Consider the following 19,905-nt stretch of genomic DNA (forward strand, 5'->3'; position numbering starts at 1 on the left):
CCTTCCCCCTGCCCAACTGTGAAAGATACAGAAGACGTCTTGGTTGGCAGGCCCAGCCTGGTCAGTTTTACCTATCCTAATCATGATTGCATAGGAGTATATCCGATTCAACTCAATAATCATACAAATGATCAGACCCGCCTTTTCCCTCCTTCCCCTTTCCTCTCCCTTTCTCCTCCCCTCTTCCTTCTTTCACCTTCCTTGCCCACTCCAGCCCTCCGTCCCTCCCCCCAGTAAGTTTTACCTATCCTAAGCATGATTGCACGGGAGTAAATCCCACTGAACTCAATAATCAATAAACATGCAAACGACCACATCTGTCCTTCTTCTCCCCTCCCCCTCCTGCCTGCTCCCCTCCCCCTCCTGCCTGCTCTCATCCCAGTCCTCCCCTCTGCCTTTCCACCCCTCCCGGCTCCCTCTCCTCCCTTCCCCATCCCCTGTGGTCAGTTTCACCTATCCTAAGCATGATTACCTGGTATGTGTGTGTAAATCCCACTTATCTCAATAAGCATGCAAATGATCAATCCATTCTCAGCAAACTTGCACAGGATCCCATTTCTTACCTCCCGGATTAAAAAGCAGGGAAATTCACTAATAGGCAAAAAACCTTGCGGTTTAAGAATGTACCTATAGCCCACAGATATCTCTACCAAACTTTAAAAAGCAGGAAAATTGGGCAGCTATAGTGAATGCACCAGGGGAGCAGGAGACCTGAACTCCTCTCTGAGATATTGTACTGCCCTACAAAGTTGTCAAAATGCAAACACAATTTGGGTTGGTCTTTCACAGTCCAATCCACTTGCTGTGTAGCTTGGAAGAATTTGGTAATATGTGCCTCTGAGCATATGGTGAGTGGTGGCAACACCTGTAATCAGCCCAAATAATAGAAGATATTGTGACGCCCTTCCCTGGCTCTCCCTGTCAGGTTCCTACCTGCTCGTGGTTACTGCCTGTCTCTAGGCACCACCAGGGACTCCACCAGTCCGGACTGTCCTTTTTTATGGTTTCTCTCCCCGCTCTAGCACAGATCTTAACAGATCCCCCTGCTAGGCAGCACCACCAGTCACGTCCTATAACCAGTAGTCCCAGAGACTCTGCCTGAGTCTCTCTATCTGGTTACCTCTGTGACTGAGTGCTAAAGCTGTCCCAATCCCTTTGATTTACTCAGGCTGCTTATAATTCTGGTTTGCTCTGAATACTTGTGGTGTTATTCTTCCCTTCCCCGCTGCCACCATTTGTCACTCTTCAGCCTTGGTATTTACCTCACCCTCCCTTCTGGTCTGTGAAACCCCAGCCAAGGATCAGGCCTTTGGTAAACCAAATTAAGTATTTATTAAATAACACAGATAACAAGATTTCTTCATAAGGCACATAAGCATATGGTTTTATGTAATACTAATCCGAACTCCACCCCCCTCCTTCTCCACGCTCTCCTGACAAACAACTCTCTCAAGCTAGAGGGAGCCCCAGCTGAGGAAGCATCAAGGCCCCAGCTGACAAAGCGTCAAGGCGAGTTAAGCAGCAGAGCGAGTTCGGCAGCAGGGCGAGGAGGCCAGTGCCCCCCACTCTGCCCGTCTGTTCCCTGACCTCAACTGAACCGCAGTCTCCAACCCATTGACGTAATAAACCTTAAACAAAACTATGCAGGTAAGAAGCCAGCAGGGTTGTGGGGGCTTTCCAGTGTTTTGCACCACCAGCTGCATGTACGACTATCTGCCTGTTGGACAGAAGTCGTGGGTATGCTCTCGGTGCAATGAGCTCCTGGCTCTCCGGGAACGACTTCATTTCCTTGAGGCCAAGGTGGAGGACCTGGAAAAGCTGAGAGAGGCAGAGAGGTGTGTGGAGGAGGCCTTCAGGGACGTTATAGCTGTGTCCCACTCCAACGATGATAGCTCTCCTGCTATCATGGAGAACGATGGTCTTGGGGAAGTAGAGCATCCAGCTGAGGAAGAGGGAAACGATCCCTTAGAAGGGACCCATTCCTTGGGGGATGAGCAGCTGTCCTCTCGTGCCGAGGATATATCTCCAGGGGGTGGAGGGATCCTTGTAGTGGGTGATTCGATCATTAGGAACATAGACAGTGGGGTGTGTGATGGGTGTGTAGACCGCAAGGTGTTTTGCCTGCCTGGTGCGAAGGTTGCGGATATCGCCCGTCGTTTAGATAGTTTGGTAGACAGTGCTGGGAAGGAGTCAGTAGTCGTGGTGCACGTTGGCACCAACGACATGGGGAAATGCAGCCATGAGGTCCTGGAAGCAAAATTTAGGTTGCTAGGTAGGATGCTGAAAGCCAGGACCTCCAAGGTGGCTTTCTCTGAAATGCTACCGGTTCCACGTGCAGGACCAGCCAGACAGGCCCAGCTTCGCAGTCTCAATGTGTGGATGAGACGATGGTGTCGGGTGGAAGGGTTCGGATTTGTTAGGCACTGGGGAACATTTTGGGACAAGCCGGGCCTGTACAAAAGGGACGGGCTCCACTTGAACCAGAATGGAACCAGACTGCTGGCACTTAAAATTAAAAAGGTGGCAGAGCAGCTTTTAAACTGACTGAGGGGGGAAACCCGACAGGAGCTGAGAAAGGTCCGGTTCGGAATAAACCTCCCCCCTGGGATAAAAACCAAAGAAATGATGAAATTTTAAAAGGGGTAGGCCTAGAAGTAGGCATTGTGAGAGCAGGGGCACAGGATATAAATTCAGAAGAGCAAAATTACCACAGGCCAAACCACAAGTGCCAAAGACACTTGAAGAGAGACACTGCTTACAAGTGCCTGTACGCTAATGCTAGGAGCCTGTGAACCAAGATGGGAGAACTGGAGTGCTTGGTCTTAGAGGAGAGCATTGATATAGTGAGCATAATGGAGACCTGGTGGAATGGAGAAAACCAGTGGGATACGGTTATCCCTGGATATAAACTATATTGGAAGGACAGGGAAGGACGTATTGGTGGCGGAGTCGCTCTATACGTGAAAGAAGGCATTGAATCCAGCAAGCTGGAAACCCCAAAAGAGGCAGACTCCTCCACAGAATCATTGTGGGTGGTGATACCATGCCCCAGGAGGGACTTAATACTGGGAACGATCTATCCTCCCCCTGATCAAAATGCTCAGGGAGACCTTGAGATGAGATATGAAATTGAGGAAGCATCCAAACTAGGAAATGTGGTAGTAATGGGTGACTTCAACTACCCGGACATAGACTGGCTGCATATGTATTCCAGTCATGACAAAGAAGCAAAGTTTCTAGATATTCTAAATGACTATTCCCTAGACCAGTTGGTCATGGAACCGACCAGAGGGACGGCAACCCTGGACTTAATCCTCAGTGGGGACCGGGACCTGCTGCGAGATGTAAGTGTTGTTGAACCGATTGGGAGCAGTGACCACAGTGCTATTAAATTAAACATACATGTAACTGGCCAATTGCCAAGAAAATCCAACACGGTCACATTTGACTTCAAAAGAGGAAACTTCACAAAAATGAGGGGATTGGTAAAAAGAAAGCTGAAAAACAAAGTCCAGAGGGTCACATCACTCAAAAATGCTTGGAAGTTGTTTAAAAACACTATATTAGAAGCTCAACTGGAGTGCATACCGCAGATCAGAAAAGGTACCGCCAGGGCCAAGAAGATGCCAGCATGGTTAACGAGCAAAGTCAAGGAAGCTCTTAGAGGCAAAAAGTCTTCCTTCAAAAAATGGAAGTCTTGTCCAAATGAAGAAAATAAAAAAGAACACAAACTCTGGCAAAAGAAATGCAAGAAGACAATAAGGGATGCTAAAAAAGAACTTGAGGAGCACATTGCTAAGAACATAAAAACTAACAACAAAAAATTCTATAAATACATTCAAAGCAGGAGACCATCTAGGGAGACAATTGGACCCTTGGATGATAAGGGAGTCAAAGGTGTACTAAAGAACGATAAGGAGATTGCAGAGAAGCTAAATGAATTCTTTGCATCTGTCTTCACAGGGGAAGATGTAGGGCAGATCCCTGAACCTGAACTAACATTTGCAGGAAGGGATTCTGAGGAACTGAGACAAATAGTGGTAACGAGAGAGGAAGTTCTAAGCTTAATGGACAATATAAAAACTGACAAATCACCGGGCCCAGATGGCATCCACCCGAGAGTTCTCAAAGAACTCAAAGGTGAAATTGCTGATCTGCTAACTAAAATATGTAACTTGTCCCTTGGGTCCTCCTCCGTGCCTGAGGACTGGAAAGTGGCAAATGTAACGCCAATCTTCAAGAAGGGATCCAGAGGGGATCCCGGAAATTACAGGCCGGTTAGCTTAACTTCTGTCCCTGGAAAACTGGTAGAAAGTATTATTAAAGCTAGATTAACTAAGCACATAGAAGAACAAGCCTTGCTGAAGCAGAGCCAGCATGGCTTCTGCAAGGGAAAGTCCTGTCTCAGTAACCTATTAGAATTCTTTGAGAGTGTCAACAAGCATATAGATAGAGGTGATCCAGTGGACATAGTGTACTTAGACTTTCAAAAAGCATTTGACAAGGTACCTCACCAAAGGCTTCTGAGGAAGCTTAGCAGTCATGGAATAAGAGGAGAGGTCCTCTTGTGGATAAGGAATTGGTTAAGAAGCAGAAAGCAGAGAGTAGGAATAAACGGACAGTTCTCCCAATGGAGGGCTGTAGAAAGTGGAGTCCCTCAAGGATCGGTATTGGGACCTGTACTTTTCAACTTGTTCATTAATGACCTAGAATTAGGACTGAGCAGTGAAGTGGCCAAGTTTGCTGATGACACTAAATTGTTCAGGGTTGTTAAAACAAAAAGGGATTGCAAAGAGCTTCAAAAAGACCTCTCCAAACTGAGTGAATGGGCAGAAAAATGGCAAATGCAATTCAATATAAACAAGTGTAAAATTATGCCTATTGGAGCAAAAAATCTGAATTTCACATATACGCTCATGGGGTCTGAACTGGCGGTGACCGACCAGGAGAGAGACCTCGGGGTTGTAGTGGACAGCACGATGAAAATGTCGACCCAGTGTGCGGCAGCTGTGAAAAAGGCAAATTCCATGCTAGGGATAATTAGGAAAGGTATTGAAAATAAAACAGCCGATATCATCATGCCGTTGTATAAATCTATGGTGCGGCCGCATTTGGAATACTGTGTACAGTTCTGGTCGCCTCATCTCAAAAAGGATATTATAGAGTTGGAAAAGGTTCAGAAGAGGGCAACCAGAATGATCAAAGGGATGGAGCGACTCCCTTACGAGGAAAGGTTGCAGCATTTGGGGCTTTTTAGTTTAGAGAAAAGGCGGGTCAGAGGAGATATGATAGAAGTGTATAAAATTATGCATGGCATTGAGAAAGTGGATAGAGAAAAGTTCTTCTCCCTCTCTCATAATACTAGAACTCGTGGACATTCAAAGAAGCTGAATGTTGGAAGATTCAGGACAGACAAAAGGAAGTACTTCTTTACTCAGCGCATAGTTAAACTATGGAATTTGCTCCCACAAGATGCAGTAATGGCCACCAGCTTGGATGGCTTTAAAAGAAGATTAGACAAATTCATGGAGGACAGGGCTATCAATGGCTACTAGCCATGATGGCTGTGCTCTGCCACCCTAGTCAGAGGCAGCATGCTTCTGAAAACCAGTTGCCGGAAGCCTCAGGAGGGGAGAGTGTTCTTGCACTCGGGTCCTGCTTGCGGGCTTCCCCCAGGCACCTGGTTGGCCACTGTGAGAACAGGATGCTGGACTAGATGGGCCACTGGCCTGATCCAGCAGGTTCTTCTTATGTTCTTATGTTCTTAAACCCACTCAAGTCCACCAACGTCCACCTCACATCCACCCAGATTTACCTGACATCCTTTCATTTATACTGTCAGCCATTTTAAACATTCAGCCAATCATCCAGCATTCTACTGCCCATTCATTCCCCCTTCCTCTTTCATTCCACTTACCATGTATCTCCTATACAACCAGCACTTACCATATTTACACTAATACAGGATCATCACAGATATGTCCTGTGCTGATCTTGTTTTAGCCGGGAGGAAGCAACATTATTAAGACAGCTGATATTGTTCAGATGGTCACTTTAAATATGTCTGATTTACTTTGCAATTTTAGTGAAGTTTTCTATAGGAAATCATTTTCTTTTGCTTTTGTTTCTATGAATATGTGAAGTACAGCAACACTTTGCAAAATTTATATTAAAAAAACTCCAAACATAATTGTGGAATAATGGCACTGACGTCTGCAAAATAATCTCCAGTGGACCTCAGGAGTGTCTCAATTTGCACAAAATAAAACAGTGGGAGGTGAAATATATTCTAGCAAACTTCTAGGTGTGCTCTATGTTTTTAATTGATTGTGAACACCTTGCCTTAAATAAAGTGGTTTAAACATAGCAGGCTGAAAACATGCATTCTCTTTTTTCCAACAACTAGAGCCATTGCTAAAGTAGCAGCATATTGGAATCAGTCTGATTTTACATTAAACTGCAGTTTCAGGTCCAACTGTTAATGCACCCAAAATAGAAATAGACCATAACCTCCAGTTTGAAACAAAAAAGGCTATCTTCACCATCATATGACATTAACCAATAAAAAGGCTTTGAAATTAATAAAAATAAATTTGACACAGATTTCTAGGATGAATAATGAAGGAAATAAATTTTTCTAGTTTAGATTCTCTGTAGAAACATTAGTAACACAGGAAAGAAGCAAAGTAAGAAGAACACCAACAAACATACAAAAATATAATTCTCCATCTTTGGAGATGGCAGGTGTTGCCACCACTCACCATATGCTCAGAGGCACATGCTACCAAATTCTTCCAAGCTACACAGGAAGTGGATTGGACTGTGAAAAACCAATCCAAATTGTGTTTGCATTTTGACAACTTTGTAGGGCAGTACAATATCTGAGAGAGGAGTTCAGGTCTCCTGCTCCCCTGGTGCATTCACTATAGCTGCCCAATTTCCCTGCTTTTTAAAGTTTGGTAGAAATATCTGTGGGCTATAGATACATTCTTAAACCGCAAGGTTTTTTGCCTATTAGTGAATGTGTGTGTGTGTGTGTAGCCTTTTCTGACTTGCTGAATAGAGGCTCTGCCAGGCAACATGCCTCTTTACGAGAGGGAGTGGTCCCTGGCTGTCTGAAAAAGCCTTCCTTGGACCCAGAAAATTTTAACAGCTACAGGCCAGTAGCGAATGTTCCATTCCTGGGCAAGGTCTTGGAACGAGTGGTTGCTGGCCAGCTCCAGGCACTATTGGATGAAACTGATTATCTAGATCCATTTCAATCGGGTTTTAGGCCTGGTTTTGGCACCGAGACAGCCTTGGTCGCCCTGTATGATGACCTATGTCGGGAGAGAGACAGAGGGAGTGTAACTCTGTTGATCCTCCTTGATCTCTCAGCGGCTTTTGATACCATCGACCATGGTATCCTTCTGGAGAGGCTTGCGGAGTTGGGAGTTGGAGGTACTGCTTGGCAGTGGTATCGCTCCTACTTGGCAGGTCGTCTCCAGAAGGTAGTGCTTGGGGAACATTGCTCGACACCATGGGTTCTCCAATATGGAGTCCCGCAGGGGTCAGTTTTGTCTCCCATGCTTTTTAATATCTACATGAAGCCGTTGGGTGAGGTCATCAGGAGTTTTGGAGTGTGTTGTCATCAGTATGCTGATGACACGCAGCTCTACTTCTCCTTTTCATCTTCTTCAGGTGAGGCTGTCAATGTGCTGAACCGTTGTCTGGCCGCGACAATGGACTGGATGAGAGTTAACAAACTGAGGCTCAATCCAGACAAGACTGAGATGCTATTGGTGCATGGTTTCTCTGATCGGATGGTGGATATATACCCTGTCCTGGATCGGGTTACACTCCCCCTAAAGGAGTGGGTTCGTAGTTTGGGAGTCTTTTTAGACTCTTCCCTCTCATTTGAGGCTCAAGTAGTCTCGGTGGCAAGGAATGCGTTCTACCAACTTCGGTTGGTAGCCCAGCTACATCCCTATTTGAGTAAGGAGGAGCTTACATCATTGGTACATGCTCTGGTAACCTCGCGTTTGGATTACTGCAATGCACTCTACGTAGGGCTACCTCTGAAGACAGTTCGGAAGCTACAGCTAGTGCAAAATGCGGCAGCCAGACTGCTAACAAGGACCAAGCGGTCCGAGCATATAACACCTGTTCTGGCTCGCTTGCACTGGCTGCCAATATGCTTCCAGGCTAGATTCAAAGTGTTGGTATTAACCTATACAGCCTTATACGGCGCGGGACCACAATACTCATTGGAACACCTCTCCTGATACGAACCGGCCCGTATACTACGTTCTACTACGAAGACCCTCCTTCGGGTTCCGACTCATAGAGAGGCCCGGAGGGTGGTGACAAGATCTAGGGCCTTCTCAGTGGTGGCCCCCGAACTGTGGAACAGTCTCCCCAAGGAGGTGCGCTTGGCGCCGACGTTGTTTTCTTTTCGGCGCCAAGTTAAAACCTTCCTCTTCTCTGAAGCATTTTAATTTAAGTTAATTTAATTTGTAAAATTTTGTTGTAATTGATTTTTGACTGTTTTTATATGTTTTGCTGTATCATATTGTGTGATTTTATTGTATTCTTTGTGTTCACCGCCCAGAGAGCTATTGCTAGTCGGGCGGTATAAAAGCCTAATAAATAAATTAAATAAAAAAATAAACAGGGTGAGTGAGCCTGCATTCCAACACAACTTTACTTGGGAGTAAGCACCATTTAACAGGGTGGGGGCAGGGCTGAAAAATGCAAATATTAATATCTCGGCCTTTTATAAAGAGAGATTTGCTTTTGTATCTTGTATTTGTTCATCCAAATGCACGCTTAGTTCATAATAATTTCTGCCTGCCACACACCTGTTAAAGGCACAAGAGTGCTGTTCTCCCCCAATGTTAACCCTACACCATGCAAAGAACTCAAGTTAAACATAAAAAGAAGACAAGACACATTTGGGCAACTTGATAATCTATTTTTAAATTAAAAATATTTAAAATGAGTATCTGTGATTGTATAAATGTAATTGTTAGAGTATTGGACTAGAACCTTGAAGACCAGGGTTCAATTCTATACCCACTTAGATGGACACAGTGGGGCTTATTTATAAGTAAAATCAATAGGATTATGTTAGTGAAAAATGGAAAGATCCCAACATATGGCAACCCTATGAATAGGGTTTTCATGGTAAACAGTATTCAGAGGTGATTTACCATTGCCTTCCTCTGAGGCTGAGAGACTGTGACTGGCCCAAGGTCACCCAGTAAGCTTCATGGCTGTGTGGGGATTCGAACCCTGGTCTCCCAGTTCATAGTCCAACACCTTAACCACTTCACAACACTGGTTCTCTCTGTCTCTCTTACGTTAGCAACCACAGCTAAATCATACCTCCACCTCAGTACAGTTAAGCATTACATATATATTTCAGAGATGTAGTGGGTGGAGAAAAGCAAGAAGCCAAAATGTTAGAAAAAGGAGTCTTTCACACAACATGCTCAGCTCTAAATATTGTAGCAGCAAGTTCCACAAGTTCCTCCAGTATTCCACTGGTGCAGGCACTCAGACATTCAAAATATCTGTATGTTTTTTAGGTTTTATAAAAGCAGAGCTTCCCTTAACTCAAAATTCCTTCTCTCTTTGATCAACCACATCTACACAGGTTCTACCTCCCCACTCAAAATGAAATTGGGCCAGGAAGTGTGCAACAACCCCACACATACCTTGCTAATTGGATTACCAATGACAGGATGTCTGTCTTATCGAGTACTCTCCTACTCCTACCCCCCCCGGGCATCATGAAAGACCCAGTCCTGGGCTCAGAAAGAAAATAAATATATGGTCAAAGTACTAATACACATCTTGTTTTAGTTAAAATAATAATTATAAATTCTTGCTCTTATTACTAATGGGAGTTAATTATCTTGCATATACCCATAGCAAATTTTAAGATACTTTCAGACCCTCAACAATTTTCAAGTGGTCTGTGTGGAAGAAAAGTTTGGGAACCCCTGGTATAAGACATCTGTCCCTATGCTACTCTCACCCCTCATTTAGGTGCCTGGGATACACACATGTGGACATACCTCCTTTCAGTTGTGGAAAGTGATTCTTAATAATGTGTTATCTGCTCTAAGTCTCCAGAGTAGTAGTAGCAAATTCCAAAGTGCAGGATTCCTTCATGATAGTTACAGCCACACACAACCTTTTTTGTTCCTGGATGAAGAATGAGATCCTTGCTAATGCATTCTCTCACAACAATGAACATCTCTAGGAGCCAATCAACATGAAAGTGGAGAGTTTTAGCAACTGAAAGGAGTCTTCTCAGTGGCTGACTCACCTCCTTTCACTCTGATTGGCGCAAATCAGCAGGAATGGACAATGACACATATTAGAAGACTCTTCTGAGTGACTAACATACTCCCTTTTCATGCTGATTGGTTTGTAGGATGCTTAGAGACATAGGGACCCTGCTCCTAAAAACGCAGGGGGACTAAGACCCCCTGAGACCCTGGGCAACTACACTCCTGGTGCTTATGGATATGACCGTAAAATATTTTGTGGAGTGCAAGTTCAATATGACATTATTTATTAAACATGCTTAGAATCACACTGATGGCATTTCCAAATATGTACTTTCACACAGACTTTGGTTTTCCATAACACAATGTTCGTCCAAGCCTCCACACTTGGGGGGGCGCACTACTTGCACACCCCTTCCATAAGCACATCAAAGTTGGATACACACCTGAACCAAGACCCAGACAACAGGGCACTCAAAACAAAAAGGTAATTACAGTGGCTGAGTAGATCTTGTACAGTGGTTATACTGACTGGGCAGCCACTGTCCTTCATATTTTACAAAATACTTTTTCCTATACAAATATTAAATTTCTGTGTATGAAAAAGTAATATAAGAAATGGTCTCAAGAGTGATAAAAGTAAACAAGTGAATGGTGATCCAAATGTTTTTCATCCTCACGTTATGATGTATGCCAGATGATGTATCACCTTCCCTGTTTATGCACCTTAGACTGAAAAAACAGCACCCAAGCCACCATTCAATAATGCATGTGTTCTTTCCAACATGAATCTACAGGTCTCAAAAAGTAATGTGTGACACAGTCCTCAAACACCTTATAACATGCCTCAGACATGGCCTCTTGTTCCACCAGCATGCCTTCACATCATCACTTTGCCAAAACATAAGGATAGGTAAATTGCTTTTAGGGAGGTTGATAATTATGATTTCCTATTTATTTAATCTAAAAATATTTAAAATATATAAAAACAGCCAGGGGAAGATATTGGGGAAATATAAAATAAATAGAAATAAAATTGGGGGGGGGGAGAAGAGACCTTAAATGTGTAATAAAAACATCATCATCAACAACAACAAGCAAACCAGGAATATCATTCCTTGATTTGAAAAGTATTTGGCTGACACTTAATGTTAAACAATGCAGGAGTAAGCCAGTGTCCAGCTAGAACAGGCAGGACTTACCCTCCTCCTCTGTCTTCTTCAGCGCCTCTGCCCACTGCCCTCATACAATGGCCACACCCCACCAGACTGCTGGCTCCAGTGGGCAACAGGGGCTGCTCTCACCACCATTTGCCTTTCCCAGGCCTGGAGATGAGACTGCTTTGCCACCACAGAAGGGAAGGAGCCATGTGTGCGCACGCACCTCTGAGCAATTACCCAGCCTGCGCGTCTGCCTATCTGCTCGGCGCCACCAGCAACAGTCCCTATGCAAAGGCATGCATAGCAACAGGCACATGTCCTGCAGGCAGATGCGCTGGGGCGTATAGCCGGGGCTGAGGAAGAGGTGAGAGTGGCCAGCAGTGTGTTTGCAACGTGGCACAGGGAGAAGGTGGCTGGAGACTTTTTTAAAATGAAGGCTGGGAATCCAGGCCGCCTAGTCAGCTAAGCAGGCGGAGGGTTGCATGGTTAGAATCCGGGTAAAACCCAGCTAACTGGGCAATATGGCAACCCTATCTCTAATGGGTTCCTTGGCTTTGCAACACAATCTGCAGACATTGGGAGGGGTGTCATCACCTGAAAGGGTGATGAGGTTTATGCAGGTGACAACTCTTAGAAGCCAAGCTGCCTACCAGTCCTTTTTCATGGCCCATTCTGTCTGAATTTGGGCTGCATGCCTTAGAACTACTGGATGATTCAGCCAAATTTGCACAAGCCAACAAAGGTCTAGGTCTGGCCCCTGGTACCTAGCAGCTATTAGATGCTTGATAGGCAAAATCACCGCAATAATCCCATTCACAATGAAAACAGCCAAACTCATGACACAAATAAATGAACACTTTATAAAGTGCATTAGAGTGTTCAATGTGATTCATGTTCTTTTCTCTTTTTTTGAAGCAGTAAAGTACTCTTAGGTATGGTCTGAAGGCACACGGGGCCACAGCCTTGCTCAAGCTAAGTGGATTTGTGTCTGGTCAGGTCAGTGCCTGGTTGGGAGTCCCATGGAAGAAAGGCAAGTGACGAGTGTTGCCTTCTCTACCTATCTTGATTCACAACCTGAGCTTTCTCAGACAATGGTTGGAACACGCTCAGGCTATTTTTTTTTTTTTGAGAGAGAGAGTTTTATAAAAGCTTGGGGAGCTTTTAGAACTCCTACCTGGAGCTCTAAAAGCTGGACCTGGCAGAGCTCCTACCATCCTCAGACATTCCTGCAGATGTTTTTCCTCCTTCCCCTTGCTTTTCCAAGCATAGCTCAGAAGGTGCTGCTTTCCTGGATGGCAATGGGGCAATATATGGGGGCAGTGAGGTCAGGGGCATGCAGATGCATTGGTGCTGCTCTCATCCGGTGCTCCTGCTGGTATACCAGGTTGGCCCAACCGTAACATTACTCTCCCAGATTAGCAGCAGTGATGCCAGTGGCAGGAGGGCAGCTCCACCCCACACACCACAACTGCTTCAGAGGGTGATTGGCTTACCTTGACATTGGTGCAGGTTTACTGAACTGAGGGAATTGGTTTCCAAAGCCACTGCCATGTGTTTCTCTGTGCAACCACTAAACATGTGAAGGAGGTGGGACCACATTTTTCCTGCCTCTGACTTTAGGGTGTCCACTGTCCCTTACTCCTGGCATCTGCATTGAGTAGGACATTTGAAAAGAGACAACTATATATACATAGGACTACATGCCTTGCTCAATGAGCAGATGCCAAAGGTGAAACTTCAGGGGTATGGCAAGGTCAGAGGCAAGGCCAGCAGAATCTGGCCCTGCCCACTTCATGTGGAGAAACACATACAAGGACTTCAAACTTCACCCCCTTCTAAATTTAAAACTATCCCTTGTAATACAGACACCATAGCGACATAGAGAGATAGTGGCTAGCCAGAGACACCAAGTGTGATCATGCTTCAGGCATTTGAACCAGGGACTTTCTCAGATTTGTAATAATTAGATTATACCAACTGCCAGCTTTTTCAGGCATGCGGGATACATGGAGCAGTTTTGTTTTATTACAGAATGTATACTGGATTTTTTTTTTTTTAAAGGAAACAGAGAAATTCAGGCATGCTTGCAAGTCACATGAAAACACCCCCCTACATTGCAGACATTATGACATGGCTTATTTGGCAGGAATCAGAATTTTATCAGCAAGGTTCTGTTTTGAAGCAAAACCTGTTAAAGACAAACCTGTTTTAATCTAGTACAGTTCATTCTTAGAAATAAATACTTGGAAATGTGTCGACATTTTAAGAGAAGTAATTGTTTTGCTCTCACATAATTATGATACTCCCTCTTCCCTTCCTCCACCAAGATTAGAATTTTGTCCTGTTGACTTGATTAAATCCCTGAAAGCATATTGCAGTTTTTAAAATTTATAAGCCCTATAGATCATGATGTCCTAGTTGTTCCTCTCCCATTTTATTATGTCATCTGAGAAAGTTTGGATGTATTCATTGCAAGGGGTCAACTTTTCTTTAGAGGATGCTACACCCACACTTGCTTATAAAGACTAATCCAATCGTTGCTTGCCATTATCTCACAGAAGAAATAATAGTTTAGGAGAAAGTGTTCTTTAATTGCATTCTCTAATGTTGCTTTCTAACAGCACATCTCCATTACATTTGGCCAAATTCAGCTAAATAAAAAAAAGCCTCTCAATTTCACAGAAATATTCACTAATAGGCAAAAAGCCCTTGTGTTTTAAGAACATACTTATAGCTAACAGATATTTCTATCAAACTTTTAAAAGCAGGGTAATTGGGCAGCTATAGTGAATGCACCAGGGGAACAGAAGACCTGACCTTTTTGAAATTTTAGCTTAAACTCAATGATAATGTCAGGCATGCTCAGTAAGAACCAACTGTCAGGGTTCTAAAATCCAGACTCCCAGCTGCTCGGTCTGATTAGGGGGGCACACCCACACCAGACTTTGATTTCACGTGAGACCATCATGTCTTTCCCCAAAGAATCCTGGGAAATGTAGGTTGTGAAGGGGGCTGAGAGGAGACTCCTATTCCCCTGAGAGAGCTCCAGTGGCCAGAGTGGTTAAACAGTCAGTCACACTGATTGAAGCTCTGTGAGGGGAACAGGGCATCTCCTAGCAACTCTCAGCACCCTTCACTAACTACACTTCCCAGGATTCTTTGGGAGAAGGCATGACTGCCCATAGTGAAATAACAGTCTGGTGTGGATGTGGCCAGGAAGAGCTTTGGTTTAAATTTGGGTGGGAGGCTACATGTGCCTGCTGTAGAATAAAATGGTGGGGGAAACCCTGAAAAAGAATGATACTGTTCACAATATTTTTCTTTTGGAAAGGAAATGGGTTTCCCCTCTGCCCAGTGCCCACCCACCCAATCTCCTTCCCCTCCCCTTCCTGCCCTCCTCCTCCCCCCGCCCCTCCCCCAGGTCAGTTTTGCCTATGCTAAGCATGATTGCACAGAAGTAAATCCCACTGAACTGAACAAGTGTGCAAATGATCAACCCTCCCCTCCCCTCCTCCCTCCTATCCCTGCCCTCTTGCCCCTTCCCTCTCCATTTCCTTCACCCCTCCCTTGTCCTCCCCATCCCCTTCCAATCCCCTCCTTCCCCCTCCTCCTTCTCCTTCCCCTCCCCTCCCCCTCCTCCCACTTGTTTCTGTTATTTGGGCTGATTGCAGGTGTTGCCACCACTCACCGTATGCTCAGAAGCACATGTTACCCAATTCTTCCAAGCTACACACCAAGTGGATTGGACTGTAAAAGACCAAACCAAGTTGTGTTTGCCTTTTTACAAATTTGTAGGGCAGTACAATATATCAGAGAGGAGGTCAGGTCTCCTGCTCTCCTGGTGCATTCACTATAGCTGCCCAATTTCCCTGTTTTTTAAAGTTTAATAGAAATATCTGTGGGCTATAGGTACATTCTTAAACCACTAGGTTTTTTGCTTATTAGTGAATATTCTAGCAAATGTCTAGGTGTGCTCTATGTTTTTAATTGACCATATCCACCCTTCCTTAAGTGGAGTGGTTTAAGCATAGCAGGCTAAATGCATGCATCTTGGGGAGGCCAAGTTTGTTTTTTCCAACATCTAGATTCATTGCTTAAGTAGCAACATATTGTAATCAGTGTGATTTTACATCAAAGCTGCAGTTTCCTATTCAACTGATATTGCACCCAAAATAGAAATAGAATGTAACTTCCAGTTTGAAACACAAAAGGCTGTCTTCACCATCATATGACATTGACCAATAAAAAGGCTTTGAAATTAATAAAAATAAATTTGACACAGTTTTCTAGGATGAATAATGAGTAAAATATAATTTTCTAGGTTAGATTCTCTGTAGTAACACAGGAAACAAGCAAAGTAACAAGAACAGCAATTCTGGAGATGCAGCCCTGATATCAGATCAGACAATGGGGAGAGAGGCCTGGCGTGAGGAGGGGAGGAGGAGAGGAGAAGATAGGGAGGGGAGGGGAGAGTGAGGGGACAGGGGGAGGGATGGAGGAAGGGAAGAGAGGGGGAAGGAGAGGGGAGGCAGAGGAAAAGGAAGGGGAGGGAGGGGGAAAGGAAGGGGAGGGGCAGGAGGGAGGGGAGGTTTGGTCATTTGCATGCTTACTGAGTTCAATGGGATTTAGTTACTTCTGTGCAATCATGCTTAGGATAAGTGAAACTGACCTGGGGGAGGGGCAGAGAAGGGGAAAGGGGATGGAGGAGGATGAGGAGAAAGGGTAGAGGTAGGAAGGAAAGTGGAGAAGGAGGGAGGGGAGGACATTGGGTGCATGGGCACTGGGAAAACATTATTAACAGTATCATTATTTTTCAGGGTTTCCCCCACCTTTTTATTCTACAGCAGACATATGTAGTTTCCCTCCCAAATTTAAACCAGATCTGTTCCTGATTTGCCAAGCCAAACAACTGTTAGTCTGGCTTTTAGAACACTGATACTTGGTTCTTACTGAGTAGGTCATTTCTGCCACCTTTGTGCATGATCAGATATTGCTTATCTTAACTCTTGCATATTATTCCATATCAATCTAGTCTAAAAAACAATGAGCAGTTATCAGTCACAATGATACATTGTACTAAATATGTTACAGTCCTAAAGTGCACTTCAGTACTATTCACATGCTAAAATTAAACCATAATTTGGAACCTCAGAATACAGGAAAACTTTATTCTGGGTTTTCATTCAGCTGGAAATGTAAATCACGTTTTATTCTGAATTGCAATAGGATCGATTTGCCCATCACTAGTCTAGAGTGTGAAATGTGCAATATGGTGGAGTGATACACCTAACTCTTATTGGTACTGTTAGTGATGTTAGTAATAGTGGTGGTGGTGGTGTGTGTGTGAAGTTTCATTAGTAATATCCTGCACATGGATATTACTGTAGTGATACACCTTTCACAGGGTAGGATGAGCCTTCCTATCACAAAAAGGTGAGATGAACTCTTGCATTCTTCATATGTTTTTGACCAGCCTTTCCTGACCCGGTGCCCTCCAAATGTTTTTGACTGTAACACCCATCTTCCCTGGCCATTGTTCATGCTGGCTGGGCCTGATGGGAGTTGAAGTTCAAAACATCTGGAGGCACTGTGTTTGGGAAGGCTGTCTTTGAGAAACAGCAGTTCTGAAAGCTTAGTTTGATATCTTTCTGTCTGTAAGAGGACATGTTTGGTACATTCTCAGATTGCAGACTGCCCAGGAAAAGCAATACAAAAGATTCTGCAGCCATTCCTTCTCTCTCTTACACTATACTGGATATTCAATAGCTCATGGCACCTTTGGCAGCTATGATGATGGCGTTTGCTTGAATAAGCATTCTGTGAACTGTAAAAGTTTGCAGCAACTTTTCAGGTGGCTCCAGTTAAAGACATTGTCTTGAAGAATCTACACTTCATTCCAAATCAATGAATAACCCTAAGTATTTTAATAGCTGGGATATGGCTGTAAAGTATAGTAAAGTACTAAAAATAATGAGGAATGTTTAGCAGTGACTAACTTATTATCTGTCAGTTACTCTGTAAAGTTACATTCAAACACAAGGAAAGGAAGTTTAGCTGGGAATTTAAATGTATATTCAGCCAGGACTGAGAAAACCATCTTGTTACACACACAGACGTGTGTGTGTGTGTGTGTGCGTGCGTGCGTGCATGTGTCATTCTTTAAGGTATACAGAATCAATTTAGGAAGTCTCAAGGTTAAGGGCCCAATCTTCCAGTGCAATATTTAAATCACTTACTCTTTGCATTAGTCTCACTGATGCAACATAATTCTGCATAATTTAGATACTACCTTAATAAGAGTTAGTAATAATTCCCCTTGGCAACTGTGGCAAATTCATAAAGGAAAAAATGTGGGATCTGAAACAGTATTTCCTGGAAATCTGGAATGCTGGGCAGTTTAATACAAACATGTTCAAAAACAGTTCTTTTAAAACAATCAGACACAATTCTGCTTCCCTCCAAACTTTGCATAATAGACGCCTCTTCACAAGGATTCATCATTGCAGCAATACTAAACAAAGACAGTGTCAATGGCAGTCATTCATCTGTAGCACATAGTCCAGTAGCTCCATTGTCAATTACAATAATTTCCACTTCAAGATTGTTGATGTGGAAGGGATAAGGTGATTTAACAGGTTAGCTGCTTTTGGCAATGTTAATAAGTGTCCCCTATAACCACAACATGGAAAGCTCCTTTCTTTTCAAACGCTATTATTTCAGACAGTGCCTTAAAATATTATGAATGATTCCCAGCTAAAACCATGACTGGTAAACATAAGACTAGTCTGCGTCTGTGTTGGAATTGCTTTTTAATATGTTTTTAAACCTTTTCTTTTTTTAAAAAAAAATACGTTTTAAAGCTTTTTTAAAACACGTTTTTTAAAGATGTTTTGTTTTAATATATTTTAAAGTCTGTTCTTATGATGTTTTAAAGTGTTTTTAGTGCTTTTTTTTTGCCACCCTGGGCTCTTACTGAGAGGAAGGGTGGGATATAACTCAAATGATAAATAAATAAGACTTGTTGCTCAGAACTTAAAACTTCATGTGAATAATAATTATTTATATCTGTAACAGGCAGGGCTGTGGAGTCGGTATGCCAAACCTCCGACTCCAACTCTGACTCCTCTATTTTTCTACTGTCCAACTCCGACTCCACCCAAAATTGCTTCCAACTGCACAGCCCTGGAAAGGGCTGTAAATGTCTTTTTAAATTGGAAGCTCTCATAGGAGCATTTTTATCGCTGCCTGAATATGCGCTGATCTTGGCATCACAGCATTTGTCTTCATCTGGGTCCTGTGTCATACACTGACACACAAAATGTTTTCCATCCTGAGTTATGGTGAAATGCTCAACTACAGCTGACTTCATGGGAAGCTTCTTTGACATTTTGAATTTATATTTTAAAAAAAATTGTCAATCAAAATTTATTTTGAAGACGGAGTCGGAGTTGGTACATTTCTACCGACTCCGACTCCGACTCCACCCAAAATTGACTCCAACTCCACGACTCTGACTCCACAGCCCTGGTAACAGTGCATTAGACTACAAAAGGTCATTAGAAAAACCTTAGGGATGATTGTATCCTGAGGTAGCAATTTCAACTGTTTTCATGGGGATGATTCCATACTAATGCTCTCTGCATGAAATGCTCTCTGCATGAAGGTGCCGTCCTGTGTGAGAAATGTATCATCTTTGTAATATACATAGGAATCAGGCTCAGCTCATGGCCTCTAAGGTGCCACCACAGCTCTTGGAGTATCAGAATAATAGAAGTAGAACCTCCCTCACTGGTGATCATCAAGTCCAATTCTCTACCAGAAGCAAAAATCCTACCTAAAGTCATTTTTGTCAAGGGACTATTTGCCTTCAACTCCACCAATGGTTTCTAATGGGTATATTAGTAGAAGAAACTCTTATGATTATCAAGTTCTCCTTGGACAGGATCCACCTAAACCCATCCAACTGCATGTCTGTTGAACCAATTATTCTGTGATGGAGATCCTATTACACACCACCACTCTCACAGGGCTGGTTCACACGGTGACTTACTGTGAGACTGATGCTACTTGCATCCCCTTTTAATTTGCATGGTTCACATGGCACTGCAGGAAATCAGCAGCTATCACACAGTTTTTCCGCATCAATCCAATCCAATTCTAATGTGAAAAGGAAAGGAAAAACCATCTCAGCTTCACTGTGCTCCTCCATGTAGGTGTTTTGTCTCAATTCTTTTTAGTGGGCGGGCTCTCATATGCCCCATCGCCAACACCCTCTTTCTCTGCCACCCGCAAAAGCTACTGCCCCTTTTGCCTTTCACTCACTCCCCCCTCTATTCACTTTCATACAGTTTCATGTTAGTTGTACCCCCACGGTCTCCCAGCTTCAGCCACCAGAGGTGTGCAATTGACAAGAAACAATGAAACTGACCAAAAAAAACCCTTTGCTTCTGGAGTAGCAATATTGATAC

The 19,905-nt window shown here is 43.6% G+C and overlaps 1 pseudogene; it reads right to left on the minus strand.

Annotated features, from left to right (window-relative positions):
- Nucleotides 1–12,275, minus strand: part of LOC133384139 (deoxyribose-phosphate aldolase-like) — a 32,153-nt pseudogene extending 19,878 nt beyond the window's left edge.
- Between the last annotated feature and the right edge of the window lie 7,630 nt (nucleotides 12,276–19,905).

The sequence above is a fragment of the Rhineura floridana genome, chromosome 4 (genome assembly GCF_030035675.1).
Source record: "Rhineura floridana isolate rRhiFlo1 chromosome 4, rRhiFlo1.hap2, whole genome shotgun sequence".
NCBI classification, from domain to species: domain Eukaryota; kingdom Metazoa; phylum Chordata; class Lepidosauria; order Squamata; family Rhineuridae; genus Rhineura; species Rhineura floridana.